The sequence below is a fragment of the Boleophthalmus pectinirostris genome, unplaced genomic scaffold, assembly GCF_026225935.1.
Source record: "Boleophthalmus pectinirostris isolate CB_2022bp ecotype Guang Dong unplaced genomic scaffold, ASM2622593v1 HiC_scaffold_9, whole genome shotgun sequence".
NCBI classification, from domain to species: domain Eukaryota; kingdom Metazoa; phylum Chordata; class Actinopteri; order Gobiiformes; family Gobiidae; genus Boleophthalmus; species Boleophthalmus pectinirostris.
The window spans coordinates 18,419,548-18,440,804 of NW_026571541.1; the positions used below are offsets into that span (position 1 = coordinate 18,419,548).

The 21,257-nt window shown below is 36.4% G+C and overlaps 1 long non-coding RNA gene across 1 annotated transcript in view; it reads right to left on the reverse strand.

The window, feature by feature from the left end:
- The window catches only part of LOC129407291 (uncharacterized), a 43,616-nt gene extending 26,170 nt beyond the window's left edge, over nt 1-17,446 (reverse strand). Inside the window, exons 1-4 of the long non-coding RNA XR_008631481.1 lie at nt 17,390-17,446; nt 9,436-9,547; nt 5,506-5,558; nt 3,913-3,970 (exon numbers count right to left, since the gene is read on the reverse strand). This is a non-coding gene — a long non-coding RNA (uncharacterized LOC129407291). The remainder of the gene's footprint in view (nt 1-3,912; nt 3,971-5,505; nt 5,559-9,435; nt 9,548-17,389) is intronic.
- Between the last annotated feature and the right edge of the window lie 3,811 nt (nt 17,447-21,257).

The following is a 21,257-nucleotide window of genomic DNA, read 5'->3' on the forward strand; positions in this document are numbered from 1 at the left end:
TATGTTTGGATAAGGACTTGAAGGCTGCTTTGGAGTAAGTGGCCAAACTTGAATGTGAAAGAAACAATCTGAAGGACCGTCTGAGAGAGCAGACGCAAATCAACTAACAGCTCTCCACTGAAATATCTGACCTTAAAGAAGAGCTCAAAGCATTGAAAAGTGCCCATATTGACACTGAGTAATAGTTAAAGCAAGAGAAGTGTGAGAGTGCGGCTTGCAAGACTCTCACAATCATATTGTGGGCCGGCAATTCAATGATCAGATTAGGTCCCACAATGAGTCCAAGAGTATTATAAGGACTGTGCAGGACAACAGTGATACACCAAATATCAACAGGGCCACTGGAAATGAGCAGCAGAGGACTTCAGCTCAAATTGACAGGATTGTATGCCCTCTCAATGACCAAATCAGGTCTCAGAGTATTCTCATTAAGAAATTTCAAGATGAGAGCCAGAGACTGAAAGAGGAGATTAGGGTGCGCCAGGAGCAGCCCACCACAAGCACTTCTCCCCAAAGTCAAGCTACGAAACATAAATAAAAACATGATAATCTCCAGAAAGATTTCCAGAAGATGAAAGAGGAGTTTACATCTGTGCAAAGGACCAAAAACATCCTGATCTGCACCAACCAAGACCTGAAGGAGCAGGTCTAGAGTTCAGCAGGCAATATTGCCAACCCCAAAGGAGTTTCACTGATGAAAAGTGAGAAAGTGGGACTGGGTTGCAAGTATGAGGTGGACACTGAGAATCTGGACTCTGGACTGGTAAAAGAGCTCCAAGACCAGTAAAAGCACAAAACAGAGGAAAAGGTATATTACAAGAGTCGCCCAGACAGCAGATTTCGCAAACTGCAAGAATCCAAAATCATCATAAACAAGTACATCAAGGAAAACAATAATCTTAAAGAGTACATCCACGAGTTGAGGAAAGTAGACTCCAGGATGAACTAAAACAGGAGCAGGAAAAAATCCAAAAACTCGAAAAGGGCGAAAAGAAATGAGTGGAGACCTTAGCGGCAAAGATGAGATCTGATTTGAAACAGCAGAGAAAAGATAAAATCACTGCAAAGTCAAAGAGCTCGAGAAAAGACTTAAAGACAGGCGCGCATTTTTCAAGGTGGTAATAGAGAAGTGCCACACTCAGGAGCTCACTGCAAAAGTCCAGTATACAAACACGCCCACACACACAGACACATATAACAAAAAACACCACAACACAAAACCCAAACCAAACTATTTAGATAAGAGTTGGCAATAAAAAATACAAAAAAATAATAATAATTATGATATGATTTGCAATGTGTTTTGTTTTGATGTTTTAGTACTTCACTTAGTTTACAGATAGATTCCTTTGTTCTGAAGGCGCTTTTAAAGGAAATGTGTTATTATCTACTACAAAACTTTATTATGCTTCGTTCACATTGTGTACTAAATTAAATTCTAAAAAACCAAACTGCAATCAGATTAAAATTTTTTCCAGTTGGATTATTACAACACATCACACATACCACGAAATCAGTATGTGGTATTTATAAATGATATATTGGGTGTAATAATGTGAAATGTGAAGAACTGATTAATTGATTTACTGTGCACTTTGTAACTTTTCTTTTTGTTTCCATGGAGATGTTATTGCTTTGTAGTATAGTATAACATTAAACTTTCTCATCTCCAACAGGTGACATCATCAGGCCAAGTTACAGGTAAAGATCTGTGGAGAGGCGAGCTCACATAGTAAGAATGCATGTTTCACCAAGAAATGTTTGCAATAAATGTATCAGTATGAGAACTAAAGTAATAGAATTTCCATGCAAACCTGAAAAAGTAACAAAGTGGACCTTTAAAGGGCTTATTGAAAAATAACACAAAGTTCCCTACTAATACAAAGAAAAAGTACCCAAAATAATATTGTTCCATTCATATTATTCTGTTGAGACATGACTGAAGTTGACAGTATTGTCACAGGCATATTAACAGCAAACTCTGTCTCTGTTTTTCACATGCATGTGAATACCAGTCTGCAACAGGTGCTCCTGATTTACCAACTCGCCGCCTCTTCCCATCTCTCCACGAGGAATTTTGCAAGAGGAAAAACTTCACTCTGCTCTATCCTTCCGATGGGAACAATTGTGTTTCATCCACTTGGCAAGGCTCCAGTTGGGATAGAAAGCTCTCAGCTGTTTTGGTCCCAAAGATGTGGTCTGTAATTGGTTTAAGTGCAGTCTCGACTATCAAAGCAAAATATTAAACTGGCAGTATTACGACACTCTAGGAATTTGATGATGCTTTACGCAATTTTAACTCTCGTAAAACAACCAAAACATAACAAAAGGATTTGTTTTAGTGTTTCTGTTGGATCTGGGTTTTGACAAGTCGAGACAAAACTCATTTTAGTCTGGTAAAAAAAAAGTCCCAGTGTGAGCATTAGAGGTGTTAGTGGTTTGATGGTTAATATGTCAAATTACATGTTAGAAAAAGGCCTCACAAACCGCCAAAGGACAATAAAAACAACTGCATTAAGTAGAAAACTTAAAAAGGGCTACTCAATTATAGCAAAAAACATCACAAATATTTGGCTCATGCTCAAAATCACAATAATTTCAAATGATTACTTTTATAAAGTCACATGCAGAGAATGTATAGACCTAATATCCCATCTCATATCTCATTAGTAATGTTTTCAGACACTGTTTAAAAGCCTATGTAGATAAGACGATTGCAAATGCTCCAGATTTTGAGTGCACATATCACTCTGACCCGAGATTAATCAATTGTATTTTCAATGGCATTTTTGTAATTGAGTAGATGATTGAATGATTGAATTTGGATGAATTGCATAGCCCTGTTAAAATGTTTTAAGTGTTGTCCTAACAAGTCCAAGAGTTGTAGAGGCAGGAGACTCTGGATATCTGAGGAAAGTTTATTTACCATCAGTCTGGGACCCGGTGACTTTAAAACTCAACACTGCATGTTAGCATTGGCTATACAAACCCAGCTATACTTCCACACAAGGAGGTTTCAATGGGAACTAAGAAGGACAGCTTGGAGACTGGCTGGCCAAGATAAAAATAAGACATGCATAGCATACCGCTTTTGTGAGAGGAGTTGACCAAGGAAACTGATCATGTTAAAGAAGGACACATTCTGTAATAGTTGGATGGTGCCACAGTAACGACAGAGACATGTCAATAACGAAATGGAGGTGTCCTTGCTAAGACTATGCAGGGGATGCAAGATTCCACAGCAAACCCTACCTGCCTCTCTTTAGTAAGACAGAAGACAGTAAACATTTAGAACAGAAAAGTAAAATAGGTGTTTCAGTTTTGTTTTGAGCCACTGGAACCATGCAAGGTTGCTTTTTCCTTATGTTCATTTTAAGGATATTTAAGATCAACCCAAACATAGAATTTCTTATGTTTTGAGTGTTAAATTTTTGAGTGTCTAAAATGTTCATTACTTGAGCCCTGTTCAAGTCTGGTATGTTTGGACTGTTGCCTAATCTGAAATTTCATCACTCTAATCTGTGAAAAATACCAGATCCACTCCTTATTTAACAGTGGAGAAGGGCAGTGACGGATTTAACTTAAACTATTGTCCAAACGCTACACATGTAGTATTCACTGATTTCAATCTTTTGTTTATAGGCAGCATTTCGAAGACTTTTGCCTATTCAAAAGACACATTATTTCACCATGCATTGTTAATCACTATGGGAATGTTGCCTACTTTTAAAGGGCTCATATTGCGCTATTTTCTGATCTATGTAATAACATGAATGAAACAAAACACAACTCCAGGTATGTTTTTGATAAGATAACATTCTAACATGCTTGAAGCTCACAAGAGTCAAATTTGCGTAATACATAACCTTTAATCACTCTGAAACACATGGATAAGAGTGGACTGGCACTTACTTGAATACGGTGGTAGAGTTATGTGAGAACTGCTGCCAGAATCCTCCAGAGAGATCTCCTAAAGAAAAACAAAGGTAAGAAGACACCAGTTAAATTAATGTATGTGGTGATAGCCTAACCTTGAGAATGAACACAAGCAAATGTAATGTATAGAAAAGATATGCCCAGTTTCCTCCTTTAGTAGCTGTTCTTTTCAGTAACGGTGTACACTTAATGATAACAAGCCTTCGCCTCTGCACTTTTTAAGATAGTACCTGAGCACAGCTGGGCCCAATAAAACTTCCTGCTTTGTAATAGGAACATGCTCTTTTGATTAAGTCACTAATATGAAGATATGGTTCTCCATGGTGACCAGGCCTAACATGGCAAACAAGGGATGAAGAACTAGTCCTGCTGGCAAGATATCCAATGTTGATTTGTCCCATTTGCTTGGAAACTCATCAGATAATTGTACTTTCCCACACAAAAATGACATAAGACATTAGCGAAGGTATCAGCTTAGATTTTTGTTGGTATCACATAACAACGAGAGAATAAACCAGAGTCCCCCAGAGATTGGATCAAACAGGATACAGCATCGGAAAGCCAGACAAAAGATGGGGCATAAACACTTGCGGTGAAATATTTGACTGGTATTTTGATAATTGGAGGGCATTTTGTAACTTGATTCAATTTTATGAAAGAATTTAACACTATAATGCTGTTTATAGACAACAACTTAATTTGATATAGCCACATATCTAAATATACTGTATAATTACGTTATTCCACATAGTATGGTAATTATTGTTATTGTGGAGAACTAGCAGTGTGGCATTGTATATATGCTACAATTTCTCTTTTTACTGCCCTGGGAAGTAAACAAAGATCCCATATGTAAATACTTTGCAGCCACTACTGGGAACAACTTTAAAGGGCCTATATTACGATATTTTCTGATCCATGTTGTAATGTTTTTTCCTTATCAAAAAACTGGATTTGTGCTTTGTTTAATTCATGCATGTTTAACTCAAACCCTGCATATCTGAGTTCACCTTGTGTAGCAATACAGAAAGTGTTCAGCTGTGTTTTTAAACTCCATACACCTTCACTAGAATCATTTGGATCATTTCAGCCCTGAAATTTCCTGCTTTGGAGATGTAGACAGATAATAATAATAATGAATAATAATTATTCAAACATGTGTGAATGAAACGAAACACAACTTACAAGCTCACAAGAGGACCTTTACTACTTGCTATTACTACTTACTACTTATTCAGATGGTATTATGAAAATTTTATAAGTGAGAATGAATGATGTGAGTTTATGTGAAATCTATATGAAATATACAAGGGTTTCTAAGGCTCTGTTTCAGTTTTTAAATAAATGAATAGAGCAATTTACTGCAGTTGTAATAGAAATGTTCTGTGTTTTGGAGGGTAATTATTGTATTGTATTGTATTGTATTGTAGGTTTTCCAAATGCTGTCCTAAAGGAGAGTGGAAAACTGATGCTTCCTACATTAAAGTCTAGGATTCAGAGGTTTTATCACCTATCATCTGCTTTGCCCATTCAAACCTCTTTTGGCTTTGACATTTACACACATGCTACCTGTATTATATTCACAGGGTCCCAGGTGTCCAGCCATTCAAGTCCTTATAGATCTGTGATGGAGAAGAGTACAACAGAAAATGTCAACTTTTGAAATGATTTTAGAGTCTACCTTTTGGTCTACGTACAAGTGTCTGTTCATTTTTAACTTTGCCCTGGTTGATAAAATATAAACTTTCTCACGTATCAATTCAAAAGTATTCATGACTTTCAGCTTCCTGTTTATAATAAAAAAATATATACATTTCATTTTTAATTGTTAATTGCTATAATAACAAAACTCATTTTTTATCATTCTGAAATCCACAGATAATAGGGCTGAGCGATTTGGGAAAAATGTCTAATTGCCAGGATTCTGTTCAAAGTATACATTTTACCCTTCTTGGAAAATTGACAAAAAGACTATTTGAGAACATGTACAGATATAACATTTTCATTCTCTTGGTAAAATGGTAAATGGTCACATTTTTCTATAGCGCTTTTCCACCTTCAAGGCACTCAAAGCGCTTTACAAAAAGGAACCATTCACCCATTCACACACACATTCACACACCAGTGTACGCAGACACTGTGGGCAAGGTGGGTTAAGTGTCCTGCCCAAGGACACAACGACAGCATTCATCTGTGGGAGCTGGAATCACACCAGCCAACCTGTGGGTTAGTGGATCTGACCGCTCAACCTGTGATGTTTATGTTGAGAGCTGGATTCGAACCACCAACCTTCAGATCAGTGGGCGAATGCTCTACCAACTCAATCAAGGTTTAGTAATACAAAAACTGTGGGAAGAAACATCACAATTTCATGATTATTCACAATTACTGACACATAACAAAACAAAAGCAAAATCCTTGATTTTTCTTTTGTTCTTATAAATTACCATTCCTCTATTATTTGGCAATGGCAAACATGAAATCAATTCTTAATACAAAAGCAAAGTTATTGTGATATAAAGGCCACATAAAATGCATAATACATTTAGGGTTCTGTTTTTGGAGTAGTGACTTAACTGAAATAACTTGATGTTTCCTCTAAAATAGTCACGATTATAATATTTTATTCATTATGATTATGTTGTGATCTGAATAATTATGATTATCGATTAAACTATAATCTTGACATCCCTAGGCCTACTTGACTCCTTTTTCCTCATTTGGTAAACATAGCCTTAAGTGAATATTACTGAACCATATATTAACTGCAGATGCCAATGGGGTGGTTATTGACGACTGACTGGTCTGCTTCCCGGTGGCCTTTTCTATTTCATGGTCATTACACTGATGTCTGCAGTAAACACTCATCCAGTGATTTATTGATAGCAAGGGGTCATGGAGGTTGTTTTTGTCCTTTTGACCCTTCCTGAAAGTTTGCCTTGGGTCTTCCAAATGATCTTATCTGACTGGTTTCAAGAATGCATTATTGTTTTCAATGATAAATTATGAATCTCAAAGTCTGACTCAAAGTGGGACTCAGTGGGTTATTAAGTCATTGGACTCCCTGCAAGGTTGTGTCGGTAGGGCATCTAGTAGAGTTCAAAGCTAGGTTCAAACTGTTCCATTTGAAGAGAAATGCAAGCTTAGATTCGATCTTTGTTTATTAAAAGCAGGATTTCGCTGAGGATAATCATTTAAACTTGCCCTAGACTATTCGTACTTGAGAAAAGCATCGTCATATTTACAGCTATTCAAATTTTAATGCACTTGTGATAATCAACCAGCACCAATAGACAAACTAAAGATGCACCAATACAGTTTTTTCAGTTTTGATACTATAGCTTTAAGTATCTGTTAATATATGATGCCAGTGCAGAGACTGAAAACACATTTCCTTTAAGCAAAATAAAATAAGACAACACTGATCCAAATGTGTTATTTATCTCTCAACTCTCACATTTTTTATTATTGATTTATATGCCCAGCCAGTATGTATCAGCTAAAGCGATATTTGAAAGTCTATACCCAACAAAATTTTCAGTATGAGTGCAGATTTTCGATAATGGTATTGGATCGGTGCATCCCTAAGGCAAACACTACAGTGTCCGCCTCATCATATACACAAATTAATAGCAGCAACATGAAAAATCCAACATTCTGAAATTTCTTCGTCCAAAGTCTTAACTCTGCTCCAAACCACATGCTTTTGCTGACAGAGGATTGGCTGTAGTCCTCTTGATAAAAATGACCCAAGTTGATCATTGACGATTAGAAAAGACTGAATCTAGATTAAAATTTGATCAGTTGCACAGATCTAACCATGTTGAGTAATATAGCGTGCCATTTGACTAGAAACCATCCCCACTCAGCTGTTTATGCCAGAAGTGACTCAGAGATGCGTTAACCTGATGGAGCTCGTATTTTCACCCGCAGAGGCAGTAAAACCCACTCCACACGACATATCGGGCTGTTACCGACGGCAACAGCCACAGCAGTCAGTGTCATCTCCATAACCACTGGTCCAGCTGCAAACGTCAGCTTCATACAGTCATAAATATGCTCCTCTCACCCGGGAACAAGAAATCTGTAAAATGCCAAGAACTTCACTTATGACATTTGAAATAAAACAGTTGTGATGTACAAACTGTCCAATGACGTCCTAAAAACTGGGAATGACGTACAACTCTAAGAAATGAAAAGAGGTGTGAAAAGTCAAAAACTAAGTCAATGGAGTTGCAGTTATGAAAGCAATAGAACTGTTATATAGCCTTTGTTTTAGACTACATATTAGAGATGTATCCAGGTTTTTCTGTTCCAATATGGATGCCAATACTTTGGCTTCAAGTATCTACTGATACCTGATATCAACCAGAGACTGAAAACCTAATTTATTTCTTTTAAACACAAATGGCATTTGTAACTGCAGAACAGACTTGTAGAAATACAAGTTTAATATTGTGATATATTTTGGGCCAATATCGGCCTGTAAATAATCTTATTACACCAGTTTGTAGCCCTGGTATATTGGCTGAACTGATTGGAATATCTGATCCACCAAAATGTTCAATATCAGCTCAGAAATCGGTGCATCCCTGCTACACACAGGGGTCGAATAACGTTTTTTCTTATTCTCAGTATACTGGCCGGCCATGCCTCATGTGAAAGTTCAAAACCTCCAGAATTCCCTCCCTGAGCTGCAGAGGCTGCACTAGCACTGAGTCAGGATTGTCTGCAGGTGCTGGGGTTTAGGTAGTGACCATTCAGATCAGAGAGAGTCCCTTTGAGGTTTAAACCAGCTAGTCATGTCCAGTGTTCTGATAATCAATAATAAATCTGTATTACATTTTTCATCAGTAAAAGCTGTATTTGATTTTTAACATGTCTACCTTATATCTAAGGAAATATCTATCTTATCTATCTATCTTATATCTAAGGAAACAGATAGGTCACGATTAAGACATATTAAATCTAAATTCACATACTGTCCCTTTAAGAAATATTTGTAAAAAGCATCTTCCTGTGAAACCACGGCTTGGATCAAGTTAAGTCTAAGTAGTGAGGCTTGCTTTTTGCATTAGCCAACTCCAATACATTTGTCTGCAATGTCTTAATGGAGAGTGAGACACACTTAACTGTAACCATAGACAGATATATGACCAAAGGGTTTAACAAAACACAGCCCACTTTCAACATTATCTTGTGTTCATTCAGTCTTGAGATTTCACAAACTGCATAACCATGTAACCGTCAGAGATAAAGCCAGCTGTATTCATTCAGTCCAAGGAGTGTACAGAACACATAATGAATGGGTGGTCCACTTTCCTCCTATCTCTTCAAATTACACAGCATGCCCACACAGCCACTCTGTGACACGATTACATCTAAAAACTATTGTACTCAAGGCAGTTCTTTAGCCTAAACCAGCATCAGTGGTGGAATGTGACTAAAACTAAAAGTAGTGTACTTAAAGGTGTATTGTGTAACTTTTCTGTTACATACCGTCAAGTGCTTTTTTCCATGGAGACGTTATTGTGTCTTGAATGTTTCACAGTATGGTATTACACCTTTCTGTTATTATGGAGACCAAACCAGACCATGTTAGGGGTCAGCTCTGTGGAGAGACAATGATGCTCACAGTCAAAATGCTTGTTTTTCAAGGTACTGTTTAGCTATAAAGTCACCTGTAATGTAATAAATGTAAGGTAGATCTGTTTAATGTTATACTGTGGAACATTAAGTAGATTTTTTGTGATACTTCTACTTTTACTTGAGTTGATTTTTATTGGTTTTGCTCCAGTATCTGTTTTTTTACTTAAGTAAAAGTAAAATTGAGTATAGGTTACTTCTTCCATCACTGACCCACAAACAGATCCCAAAGGGAACAGCTACTGCAGTCCACTTATACTTTTTGTGCATATATGGTCATCCTACTTGATTATGTCACAGACATAATCACATGACATAATTTCATTTTTTCAATTATTGTTCACATTTGATGGACAGCTGTGCCTTGTTGAGCTTCATGTTAACTTGTACCTACAGTGGATGAGGACCAGACTGTAGGGTCAAAGGTCAAGAAGGGTTCAAGCCTTTGATCATGCGGCGATATCCAAAGCAGCCACTAATGGAACGAGTCTGGGAAGATTCAGACTGACAAGAGACAGATAAATACACTATGCTGAGGTCACAGAGGCAGCACCGTAAGGTTTTTCTATTAACTCATTATACAAAAATTTTTTAGATGTTACTGAACTAGATTTCGCTACTAAGGAAAAGCCTTGATATTCAGTACCAATTTTCAACACCATAATTATAATTGAGATTAAAAGGCTTCTTATTGTGCGTTTTTTGGATCCATGTTATGTTGTTTCCTCATCAAAAATATACCTAGAGCTGTAATTTGTTTCATTCACACACATTTAAATCACTCAAACAAAAAAAACTGTGTTTTGAAACTATGTATCTTCATCATTTAGATGATTTTAGCCCTGAAATCAACAAGGTGGAACAGAGCATTTTGAGGTTTGGAAATGTAATAATAAAGGGTTACTCAAAGATCAGTGAATGAAACAAAACACAACTCCAGGTATGTTTTTTTTAATGAGGAAACATGATTAAAACATAGATCAGAAAATAACATAAGTTTACTTATAACTTTAAGTAGCTCCCCATGAAAAAACAAGCTTTACACTGGGTAATACTTGACGTGTATTGGTTGTTGTGGGCCACTTTGACCCACAGTGGCCTGTACTCTGTCCTAAATTTTTCTCTGTTAACCTCTGCCTCACCTTTTCACCTTTCAACCTACCCCTAATGAACTGAGAGCATTTTGCAAAAATACAAGGTGAGTTCGCTTGTTAGATTCACCATAGCAAGGTCCTGTATTACACAAGTTGACTCTTGTGAGCTTTAAGTCATGTTGGAACATTGTTCCTCATCAAAAACATACCTGCAGTTGTGTATTGTTTCATTCACACGTTAGAGTAACTCTGGTGGTTTATTTGTCTGTTTACATCCCCAAAGCTTAAAATGCTCTCTTCCACCTTGTGATGTCATGTAGTGGTTCAAATTAACAGCTACCTTTTTACCTTTTGCTCAGTAGAGATTGACAGTTCCAGGGCTGAAATCATCCAAATGATTCTAGTGAATCACATCACAAGGTGGAACAGAGTATTCTCTGCTTGAGAGAAAAATGCATCCTAAATATGCAAGATGTGTGTGTTAAACATGTGTGAAAAAAAACAAAAAAACACAATCTCATTTATATCTGTGATTAAGATACAACATTATAACTTCGATCAGAAAATAGTGAAATATGGGCCCTTTAAAATTGTCACTTAAAATCAGGTTTTTGACATGCCAAGAATGATGCTAATAATAACATGTAGGGCAAGACTTGTGCGGTTGTGAATATATTAAAGTGAAAAACACACCATTGTGTGTTATAGCAATTACACAGCAAACTTAGCTCACATAAACAGCTGCTACATTTCTTGAATACGGTCATAAAATCCAACCAAGGAAATGGACTGGTACTTTAAACTTTGCAGGGACAGCACACATCCTGGGCACACCCTGATTTAACCACTCACAAATGGGACAGGGCAGTAGATTACGCACAAATAGAAAAATACCACAACATTACAGTATGTCCTTTCTAGCCATGCAACACTTTTGAAAATGTGTTGCTAGGGGCAGAGAGGGGCACTGCTTGAGATCTGAAAAATGAAGTAAAAATATCACTACTGGGCAACGATATAACAAAAACATATTTAAAAATGTTATTTTGTGCTCAGTTATCCCAGCAGGAAATCAAGAGAAGAGAATAGGGATAAGATAGAGGAACAGGCCCGAGGCAGGCACCAAATTCAGGCCACTAAGGTTTAGTTATTGGGAAAAGATAAAGTTATACACTCCAAATGGCAAAGAATACAGACTTTTATGTGGTCTATTGGTAGCAGAGGTGGGTAAAGTAGCCCAAAATTGTACTTCAAGTAAGAATAACATTAGGTCAAAATAATATTTAAAATAATATCAACACAAAAATTACTTAGGACAAAAAATTTTTAATGTATTTGAGAAAACGGCTACTCAAGTAAGAGTAACTTAAAGAATAACTGTCAGCAAACTACATTTAATTTATAATTTGAATTTCATGTAAAATAAAGCATAACATGTACTATTTTCAAAGAACAGACATAAAAATTTGAAAAAATAAACTCTTATCTTAAGGAGCAGCACAGGAAACCCAAATCTTGAAATCATTTCATATTGTCAACATAAAGCTTTTGTCACTTGCAGACTTACCGGTACTCACAGTGGGAAAAGTGACCAAAACTTTTACTCAAGTAAGAGTACTGCTACTTAATTATTTTTTTTTACCAAAGTAGGAGTAAAACGTTGCTGGAAAAGTAGCCTACTCTTAATATTACAGTTTCCTGAAGTTTAAGAGTAAATGTAAAGGACTACTAATCACGTCTGATTGGCAGTTTAGATCAAAGTTTAGTTTTGTAGCTGTAACTGACATACTATTCATTTATATTAGATTATTATTGGTATAGGACTCTATAGAAATATCTCTATTTTGAGACAAATAACCCTTGACTCCCACAATACATTATTTTATCACAAATTCACAGTTACTATCTTAAAAAATTTTCTGGTTGGGTCTGCTATTATCGCCATGCAGAGGTTACTGAATTGTCTGGAATGTTTCACCATATGGCATTAAATATATCTATCCTGCATTAATTCAGTTCCTTTTTTTATTTCCAACATTCCAGGCAAAGCAATTATATCTCCACTGATGACAGAGCCTCCACCAGAACACTTTCATTAGTGCACTCACCTGTAACAGCGGATATACAGTACTGCATTTAGGCATAAGAGTAAGTTCTGTCCCTTTGTATTATGATATAAATACACATTGTGAGCAATACGAAAATACACACATCATTATAAATTCACTAGGAGTCAAACATTCACCATTTAGGTTAAGTCATTTAGAGATGGGATTCTGAGTGCTTCATGTGACTTCTGGGTTTGTTTCCTTCTTCACCTATAGGCAATACAGACCACCACTGTAGCTCAAACTCTGGTGTTGGGTTCCTGGTCACCAACTGCTTCTGATAGGTAGCTCGCTTGGATGATGAGTGGGTCAAATGCAGAAGATAATTTTTCCAAGTCTACAAGCCTGCAAAAAAATTATAAAAACCAAACAAAATTCTTCAAGAGTATAGTAATAGTATGTCACATTTACTTAAAAGGTGCATTATGTAACTGTTTGGTTGGGGGTCAGTCACCTGTTTGCTTTTACAAATATGCCTGGAATATTTCGCACTATGACATTAAAGAACTCCACCTTACATCTATTAAATCACAGGCAGTTTTATAGCTCAAAAATACATAGAAAAACAGGCATTCTGACTGTGAACGAGATTGCCTCTCCACAGTTCTGACCTGTAACTTGGTTTGGTCTTCATGAAGATAGAAAGGTTTACCATACTGTGAAACATTCTACACAAAGCAATGACATCTCCACAGAGGCAGCCCTCCACCAGAAAAGTTATACAGTACACTTTTCATACTGAAAGTTTATGATAGTGGATTTTACTTTAGGCGATGGCATCAATAAATATGAAAATTCATCAAATTATTATGTAAAACATTTTGTATCAAAACATCCCTACACAGGCATGACTTGGATTTCAGAATGGACTCAGCCAACTTGGTGCCATGTAGTTTTAAAGATCTCTAAGCTGCTTTTCATATACAGTAGATTGAAATCACTTCCGCTGCAAAGCTCACAGCATGCCCATACTGCTGTAGGTGTTTTTATGTCCCTCCACACAACATGGGCTCTATCAGTCTCTCTGCACCACATTGTTAAGAGGTCTATGAAACAGCAGGCCCATGTTGCACTCAGCCTCCTCCTGGCAATTACAATGTTATATTTCCTATTCATTGCAGGAAATCGACAAATCTGGCAACAAAGGGAACTGTGTTGAGGTAATATGCATAGAGAGTCATGCTGTTATAAGGACAGCTGCAGACGGAGCACTAAATCTGATACCGGCAAGCATAGGACCTGGTTTAAAATGGCTATAAAATGCTTCCTAAAGGGATTCAGTGTTAGCATGGAGGTGGCGAGAAAACGTGACAAGAAACTATATACTGACAAAGCACAAGGGGATTTGCATTGTCATAAACTTAGCTTTACAACAGAAAAACAGCAAAAAGTGATTATTTTTTCACCTAAATCCGGATAAAAATGTGCCTATAGCCAATAATAAAGCTTAGAATAATAAAGTTAACAACAGTTCACACAATGTATTAATCCCATGCTAATTGAAGGCTAAGAAGCTAAGACTGCAGAGTGAGGGATTAAGGCACATAAGAAAGGCAGTAAACACCAGCAGCTGTTAAATGTTATTAGAAAATATGCTCGCGCCTGCAACTTCTCCTTGTCAACACACAATTACTACAAATTAATTTATTTTGTGCATATGGGGCCAATGTGGCAACTTCAAAGGTTTAAAGCAATAACAGTCAGATGTTAGCAATTAATCATCATAATATAATAAGTCAAGTCATCATTTATCAAGTCTAAATTCAGATGCACCAATTTCACCATCCGTAGGCTAATTAAAAAAGCAGGTTTTAGCTTGTTAATATGATTCATTACAATTTATGTGGAGTATACACATCCAGGAAGATATTGTGTTGGTAAAAATAGGCTAATACGCTCAAGCATTTGAAGTATATGAAGTGTAGCCTAAAACAGAAAAGAGCTCTTGTTTCCTCTTCACAAACATACCGGGAATAGTGAGTGAGTTCTTCTCTTAAACAGAAAACACTCTGTTCCACCTTGTGATGTCATGTGGTAGTGCAGAAAGTGCTTAACTGTGTTTTTAAATTCCATATACCTTCAATAGAATCATTTGGATAATTTCAGCTCTGGAACTGCCAAATCTCTACTGAATAAAAGGTAAAAACTTGAAAACTACTACTTTGTGACATCACAAGGTGGAACAGAGCATTTTGACCTTTGGAGATGTAGGTGGACTAAGAATAAAGGATTACGCAAACATGTGTGAATGAAACAAAACACATTTCCAGGTATTTTTTCGGGAACAACACCACATGGCTTAAAAGCTCACAAGAATCCATTTTGCTCATCACTGGTGGTTGACAGTTACTTTGGTGTAGCCAGAAATGCCCTGGGGTAGACTGACAGAAGCAAGGCTGTAAATCTATGCCATTAGTAACTCACGCAGACACATATTCATCATACACACAAAAAGTGCATTATTATTCTACAAAAAACCCAAGTATCATTGGAAAGTACATTAGTGGTGCAAAACAACTTAAATCCCTAAATTCATTACTAAAGGATTTTAACACTCATAGCTTATTAGGTTTATGTGTCTTGGTGTGTGAGGTGAACAAAGGCAAGGTAGGTGAAGTGTCTTGCTCAAGGACAACACCAGCAGACAGCATGTTCAGAGCAGGGATTGAACTGCAGAACAAAATGCACTATGTAATTTTTGGTTTGGAGTCCATCACCTGCTTGTTTCTACGGATATGTAATTGCTCTGTCAAGAATGTTCCACAATATGATTTTAAACACCTCTACCTTACATTTATTCTTTTTTTTTTTGCTCAAAAATATCTAGAAAAACAGGCATTCTGACTGTGAGCAGGGTTGTTCCAGAGATCTGACCTGTAACTTGGTCTGGTCTCCACGAAGAGATTAATATTATACTGTGAAACATTGCAGACAAAGCATAAACATCTCCATGGAGAAAAGCGTTTTCACAGATCTTCTACCAGAACAATTACAGAATGCACCTTTAATGCCAGTAGATAACAAAATGTGCCTACCAAGCCCTCTTGAAAGCTTGTAGTAAAAAGGAGCTATAAGTAAGTTTGTTGTAAATTAAAATTACATTATTTCATGAAAAAAATCATCTCAAAAATATTGGCAGAGTTTATCAGCCATCAACTACTCTTGATTCTGAACAATTAATATCGACATTGGCCATGAAAAAAATGTATCGGTCGATCTCTAATTTGAAGATAAAAGCATGAGGTTGGATCGATTTACTGTCTTCATACAGTAGCAGCCTATGACAATAAAGTTTTTCTAGAGCCCATCAATTAAAGATGCACTGCGTAACTTTTTTGGACGGGGTCCGCAACATGTTTATCTCCATGGTGATGTTAATGCTTTGGTTTAAATTGTCCAAAGTACGGTATTAAACTAATCTGTCTCGCATTTATTCAACTACAGATATTATCTTAAAAAAAATAAATTAATAAAAAATAGGGGTGAAACAATATCAAATTCTCACAATACGATATCGTCACGGTATGAACCTCATGGTACGATAATTATTGCGATATCGTGGGAAAGTTCATGATATGGTGGGGAGGCTCACGATATCCAAACCTCTTGGTATAATATTTTCACGATATACATCTCACAGTATATTTATTGCGATATTTTGTGGAGGTTAACACAACAGTTAATTTCCTACTTTTTCCTCTTAAAATGTCTTGACAAGACTTAATCCACAGAACTAAGACTTAAAAGTGCTTAGAACTGTTATTTTTTCATTTAGTCTACACTGAAATGGAGCAAAGGATCATGGTCTATGTAGTTTTCTCTGTCTTTTTCTAAGCTATTGCTGCACCATAGCTCTTAATTTAAGCAAAAAAGCTTGTAATTCGATATACTGTGATGGTCCACGATATTATTGTGAGAACACTGACGATGAGATATCACAATATTTCGGTTAATGTTACATCCCTACTGTCCACACATCTCACCTGTAATTTGACTTGCAGTGCTGTGGAACATTCTAGGCACATCTCCATGGAGACAAGCAGATGACGGACCCTCCTGCAGACAAGTTACACAGTGCACCTTTAAGTCCCCAATTAGCTAAGTCTCTGTCTGAGGTTCTGTGTGTCCAACGCCAAAAACATGTCCTGCGTCAAAAACATGTCATATCATATTGAGGTGTGTGTTTTGTGCAGGTTGTTTAATTGATATTTGTTGCTATTTTCAGTCGTTAGTCTAATGGAGCACACATTCCCAGCATGACCTCACTGTCTCTCGCTTTAAGCCTGTCTGAATGAGGGGCTAAAAGCAGGGCTGCTAAATACACCGTAAAACCATGAGTAAAACATAGTTAGGTTTGGCGTGGCCCGTCCCATGGTTTCTCCCCAGCGCTGCAGAGGAGGAAAAGAACAAAAACAGCGTAAGCCAATTATCCAGATGGGAGAATTCATTAACCAGAAGAGCACTGTGGTCACTGTGTACAGTTGTGAAGCGGGTTGGGCCCTTACAAACTCTGCTACGCTGCTACTCTAAACTGACAGAAACTTGAAATGATACGCTTTTAATTTACACCATTTCTTACAATCTACATATGCAATGATGTCTTACCGTAGTGGGCCAAACATTTTTGTGAATCTTGCGCTGTAGAAATGAATAAATCAACTCTTTCAGACTGGAGATTGAGAGAAGCGACAAGTGGAGGCACTGCTATTTGATCACACAGCGCCAACCCGTGGCTACTATGAGAATAGATATTGGATAAAAACTTTGGACATGGCGCCATCTACTGGAAAATATGAAACATGACATTGACATTTTATGTACTCAAAGCTTTTTTTTAATCTTTACATTCAAGTTGTATTCATTCATTTGTTTTTTTTGTATTACTAATACCACATTGAAGTCTATAATTTGCTGTTGTATGCCCTGATTATTGTTTTGGTACATATATCTTCAGTTCTTCAAATCCACCTGTTGTGGCTTAAACTAACTTTATTTTGTGTTTTGGTGCACAAACAATAAAGTATTCTGATTCATACTGTATACAGGACACGCTCATGAGGTGATTTAGATTACTATGCTTAGAAGCCTTATAACAAAAAATGTAGCTCTTCTTTGCTTTTTCCACTATGAAACATACTTAACAACAGTGAAGTTTGTGTGTGAGCATGTGCTGTTACACTCATAGGTTTATATAGAGAATTCATGTAATTAAGTCTTGTGTTAGTGATCTGAAATATCAGATAATTAAGTTAACCCAAGTCAAGTAAAATGTATGTATAAAGCACATTTTAAAACAACCAAGGAAGCAAAGGTAATGTAAAGTGCAAAAACAAAAACACAATAAAACAATAAAATACAAATGTTCCGACTCAGCTTGTGTTAAAAGACTGATACAAGTAGCCTGCATGTCCCAATATAGACCTGTTCTGTAATTGTCTAAAAATACTTTGAGTAAGTTCAGTTCTTTGAAGGGCACTTGAGTTCAGCATCTTCCAGAACGCAGGACTTGGAGCTCTGTGTGGATTATGTAAGACAGCAAAAGAAAACAACATTGTACAAAGTGAAGCGTGCCGCAGACAACGACCAGAGACTGTCAAACACATTTTGGATGAGTGAGTTTGTGAGAGAGAGAGAGAGAGAGAGAGAGAGAGAGAGAGAGAGAGAGAGAGAGAGAGAGAGAGAGAGAGAGAGAGAGAGAGAGAGAGAGAGAGAGGAGAGAGAGAGAGGAGGGGGGGATAGCAGGAGAGCATTGCATAACCTGTAGAGGAGACAGAGCCCATGTGGTTTCATGTACATCTCCCACACTGTGAAGCTGTTGGGACATACTTCTGAATGGACTTCACTTCTGTTGATCTCCTCCATTGATACTGTTTATTACATATCTGTGAAATATTTCCAGCGATCTTAACAGAGTGTATCATGTGGTGAAAGTTTAGTCACAAAATGTGTCAATGGTATGTTAGAGCATTTGAAAATATAATATTATATTCAAGTTAAAGAAAAGCATGCATATATTATAAGTGTATATTTTTAAATTTTACTTCTCTACATTTGAGTGCAGGTACCTGTACTTTCTACTCCAAGTTGTTTTTGAACAGGGCTGAAAAGTAAATGTATTTTTATTTTAGTTTAAGACCTATTAAAAAGGCTCAGGGTTTATTTTGATCAAGTTTATTGTTTGAGCAAACAAAAATATACAGCTAGAAAAAAACGATAGATTCAATTGTTTCTGTTGAGCATAATTCAGCACAATTCTTTATCAAAATCACTACATTTGAAGCTTTATTGGATCTCAAAATATTTGCAAAATTCTTCTTATTCTTTAAGTCAATCTTTAAATCTGTACTTTAATACTTTTACTACTTTTTAATAGTAGCTTTTTTTCATGTGATACTTTAACTTTATTATTTTTTGCTCCGGTATCTGTACTTTTACTTAAGTAACACACCTGAGTACTTCTTTATCAAAAATCAAAAGGATCAAAAAGTAATCTTGATAGTGTTAACCATAGGCCAACATTAACCATTTACCATTTAACTGTTTTGTGAAGAAAAAAATACATTAGTTACTGTTGAAAAATATTAGTAGTATTCATGTGTTCCTGCTTCCTCTTATATGATGCTATTTTGAGAACAGTTGTCCATTCAAAAGCTCTTATATTTTGTTTTTAATTGTAAATCGTGGTGGCTACAGCGCTAATTTTTCAGCATATTGAAACCCATGGAGTTAGAGGTGAAGTAATGGAGTAAGAAAAAATGGATTACAACCTAACTACTCTGTCACTGTGGAAACACTCCTATACTTAAAAATGCCAGTGATTTTCCATCTCCATGGAGATGCACGTCACTCTGTTCATGTCAGTGTACGTGTGTGAGGAGTGCCATTAAACATCAGCCTAAACACTCCATAGCGCAAGACCTCTTTTCAAAGCATACATGAGTTTGTCTGGTGTCCAACTTTTATCTTTACAGTACATTCAAACAAAAGGTAACAGCCACCTTTTACCTTTTGTTCAGTAGAGATTTGCAATATCAGGGCTGAAATTATACAAATGATTCTAGTGAAGGTCTGTGGAGTCACAAAGTGGAGTGTTTTCTGTTTAAGAAAAACATATGTGAATGAAACACACTGATGAAGAAAAAACCTTATAACCAAATAACCCTATAACTTTACCAAAATATAAATTCAGTACCTCTTTTATAGTGTATTATAATGTATTTTCCTATAGTACATTATATTAAGGGGCTTAAAAATAAACAAACAGATTTTTTGGACATTAGGTGAAGAGACATCAAGTCAACACTATGAAAGAGGACATAGGCATACTAAAAGCATAATTTACATAGACCTACCAATATTTGTGGTTCATTTTGTATTGGAAAAATTTAAAACTGCATTATGTCACGTTTTGGTGAAGGGTCCGCCATCTGCTTGTTTTCATGGGGCAGTTATTGCTTTGCATTTACATTATACAGTATAGAAATAAACATGGTTATCACAATGGAGACAAGTTACTGGTCAAATCTATGGAGAAGAAAAAATTGCACATAGTAAGAATACTTTTTTTTTTTCAATGTATTTTTGAGCTATAAAACAACTGTAATCCATGGCCTTCCACCTTAGAAGTTACACAGTGCACTGTGAAATAAAATAAGTTGTATTGGCATATTCTAGCTGAGGTGTTCATAAATTGTGTTTGAAGACTACAGTGTATCCATGCACCTCCTCCACTGTCCCTGTGAGGATAAAACAGATCTCTCTCTCTCAAAGCACTCATCACAGTAACACTTAAAGCTCTGAATAACTTTCCAGGAACTGTCCCATTGACGTTTTACTGGCAGCATGCTAACACTAACGCCAGGTTTACAAAGCAGATCAGAGCAGCTACAAGTTCACAATGCATAATATGTGGTAGGGATAGCAATAGACTGCAGTTTCCATGGAAGAGTAAAATTTGAGTCCAAATTTAATCATCAAATTATAACGTTTCTGGGGAAATATGACGCCATGCTTGGGTTATTCCAAGAAATGGGTCTGATATTAAGAGGTCCATGATGTCGAACAAAGATTTCAACATGTTCAGTGGTAACATAAAATGCCTGTTGAAATTACCATAAAATTAGTCAAATATTTGTTATGCAAAGAGAACACAATATTAAGGGGAAAAAATGTATTATTGTAGTTTTTGACCAATTACTGATCATTTACATTTATAGTTCCTATTAAATTATTTACAAATTTTGCACAACAGTCTAGTCCTCTACTTGAGGTAGTCTGGTCTAGATCTGGAGGTGGTGCTCCAGGCGCTGCACTCTGGTTAGATACATTAAGTGTACCTTAAAAAGCCCATATTAGGCTATTTTCAATTTTTCTATTGTCCTTTTTTTTTCGATAGTCCTTCTCTCAAATAGAAAACACTCTCATGTTGTCATGTCATGTGTTAATACAGGAAGTGCTCCACTTTTTAAAATCC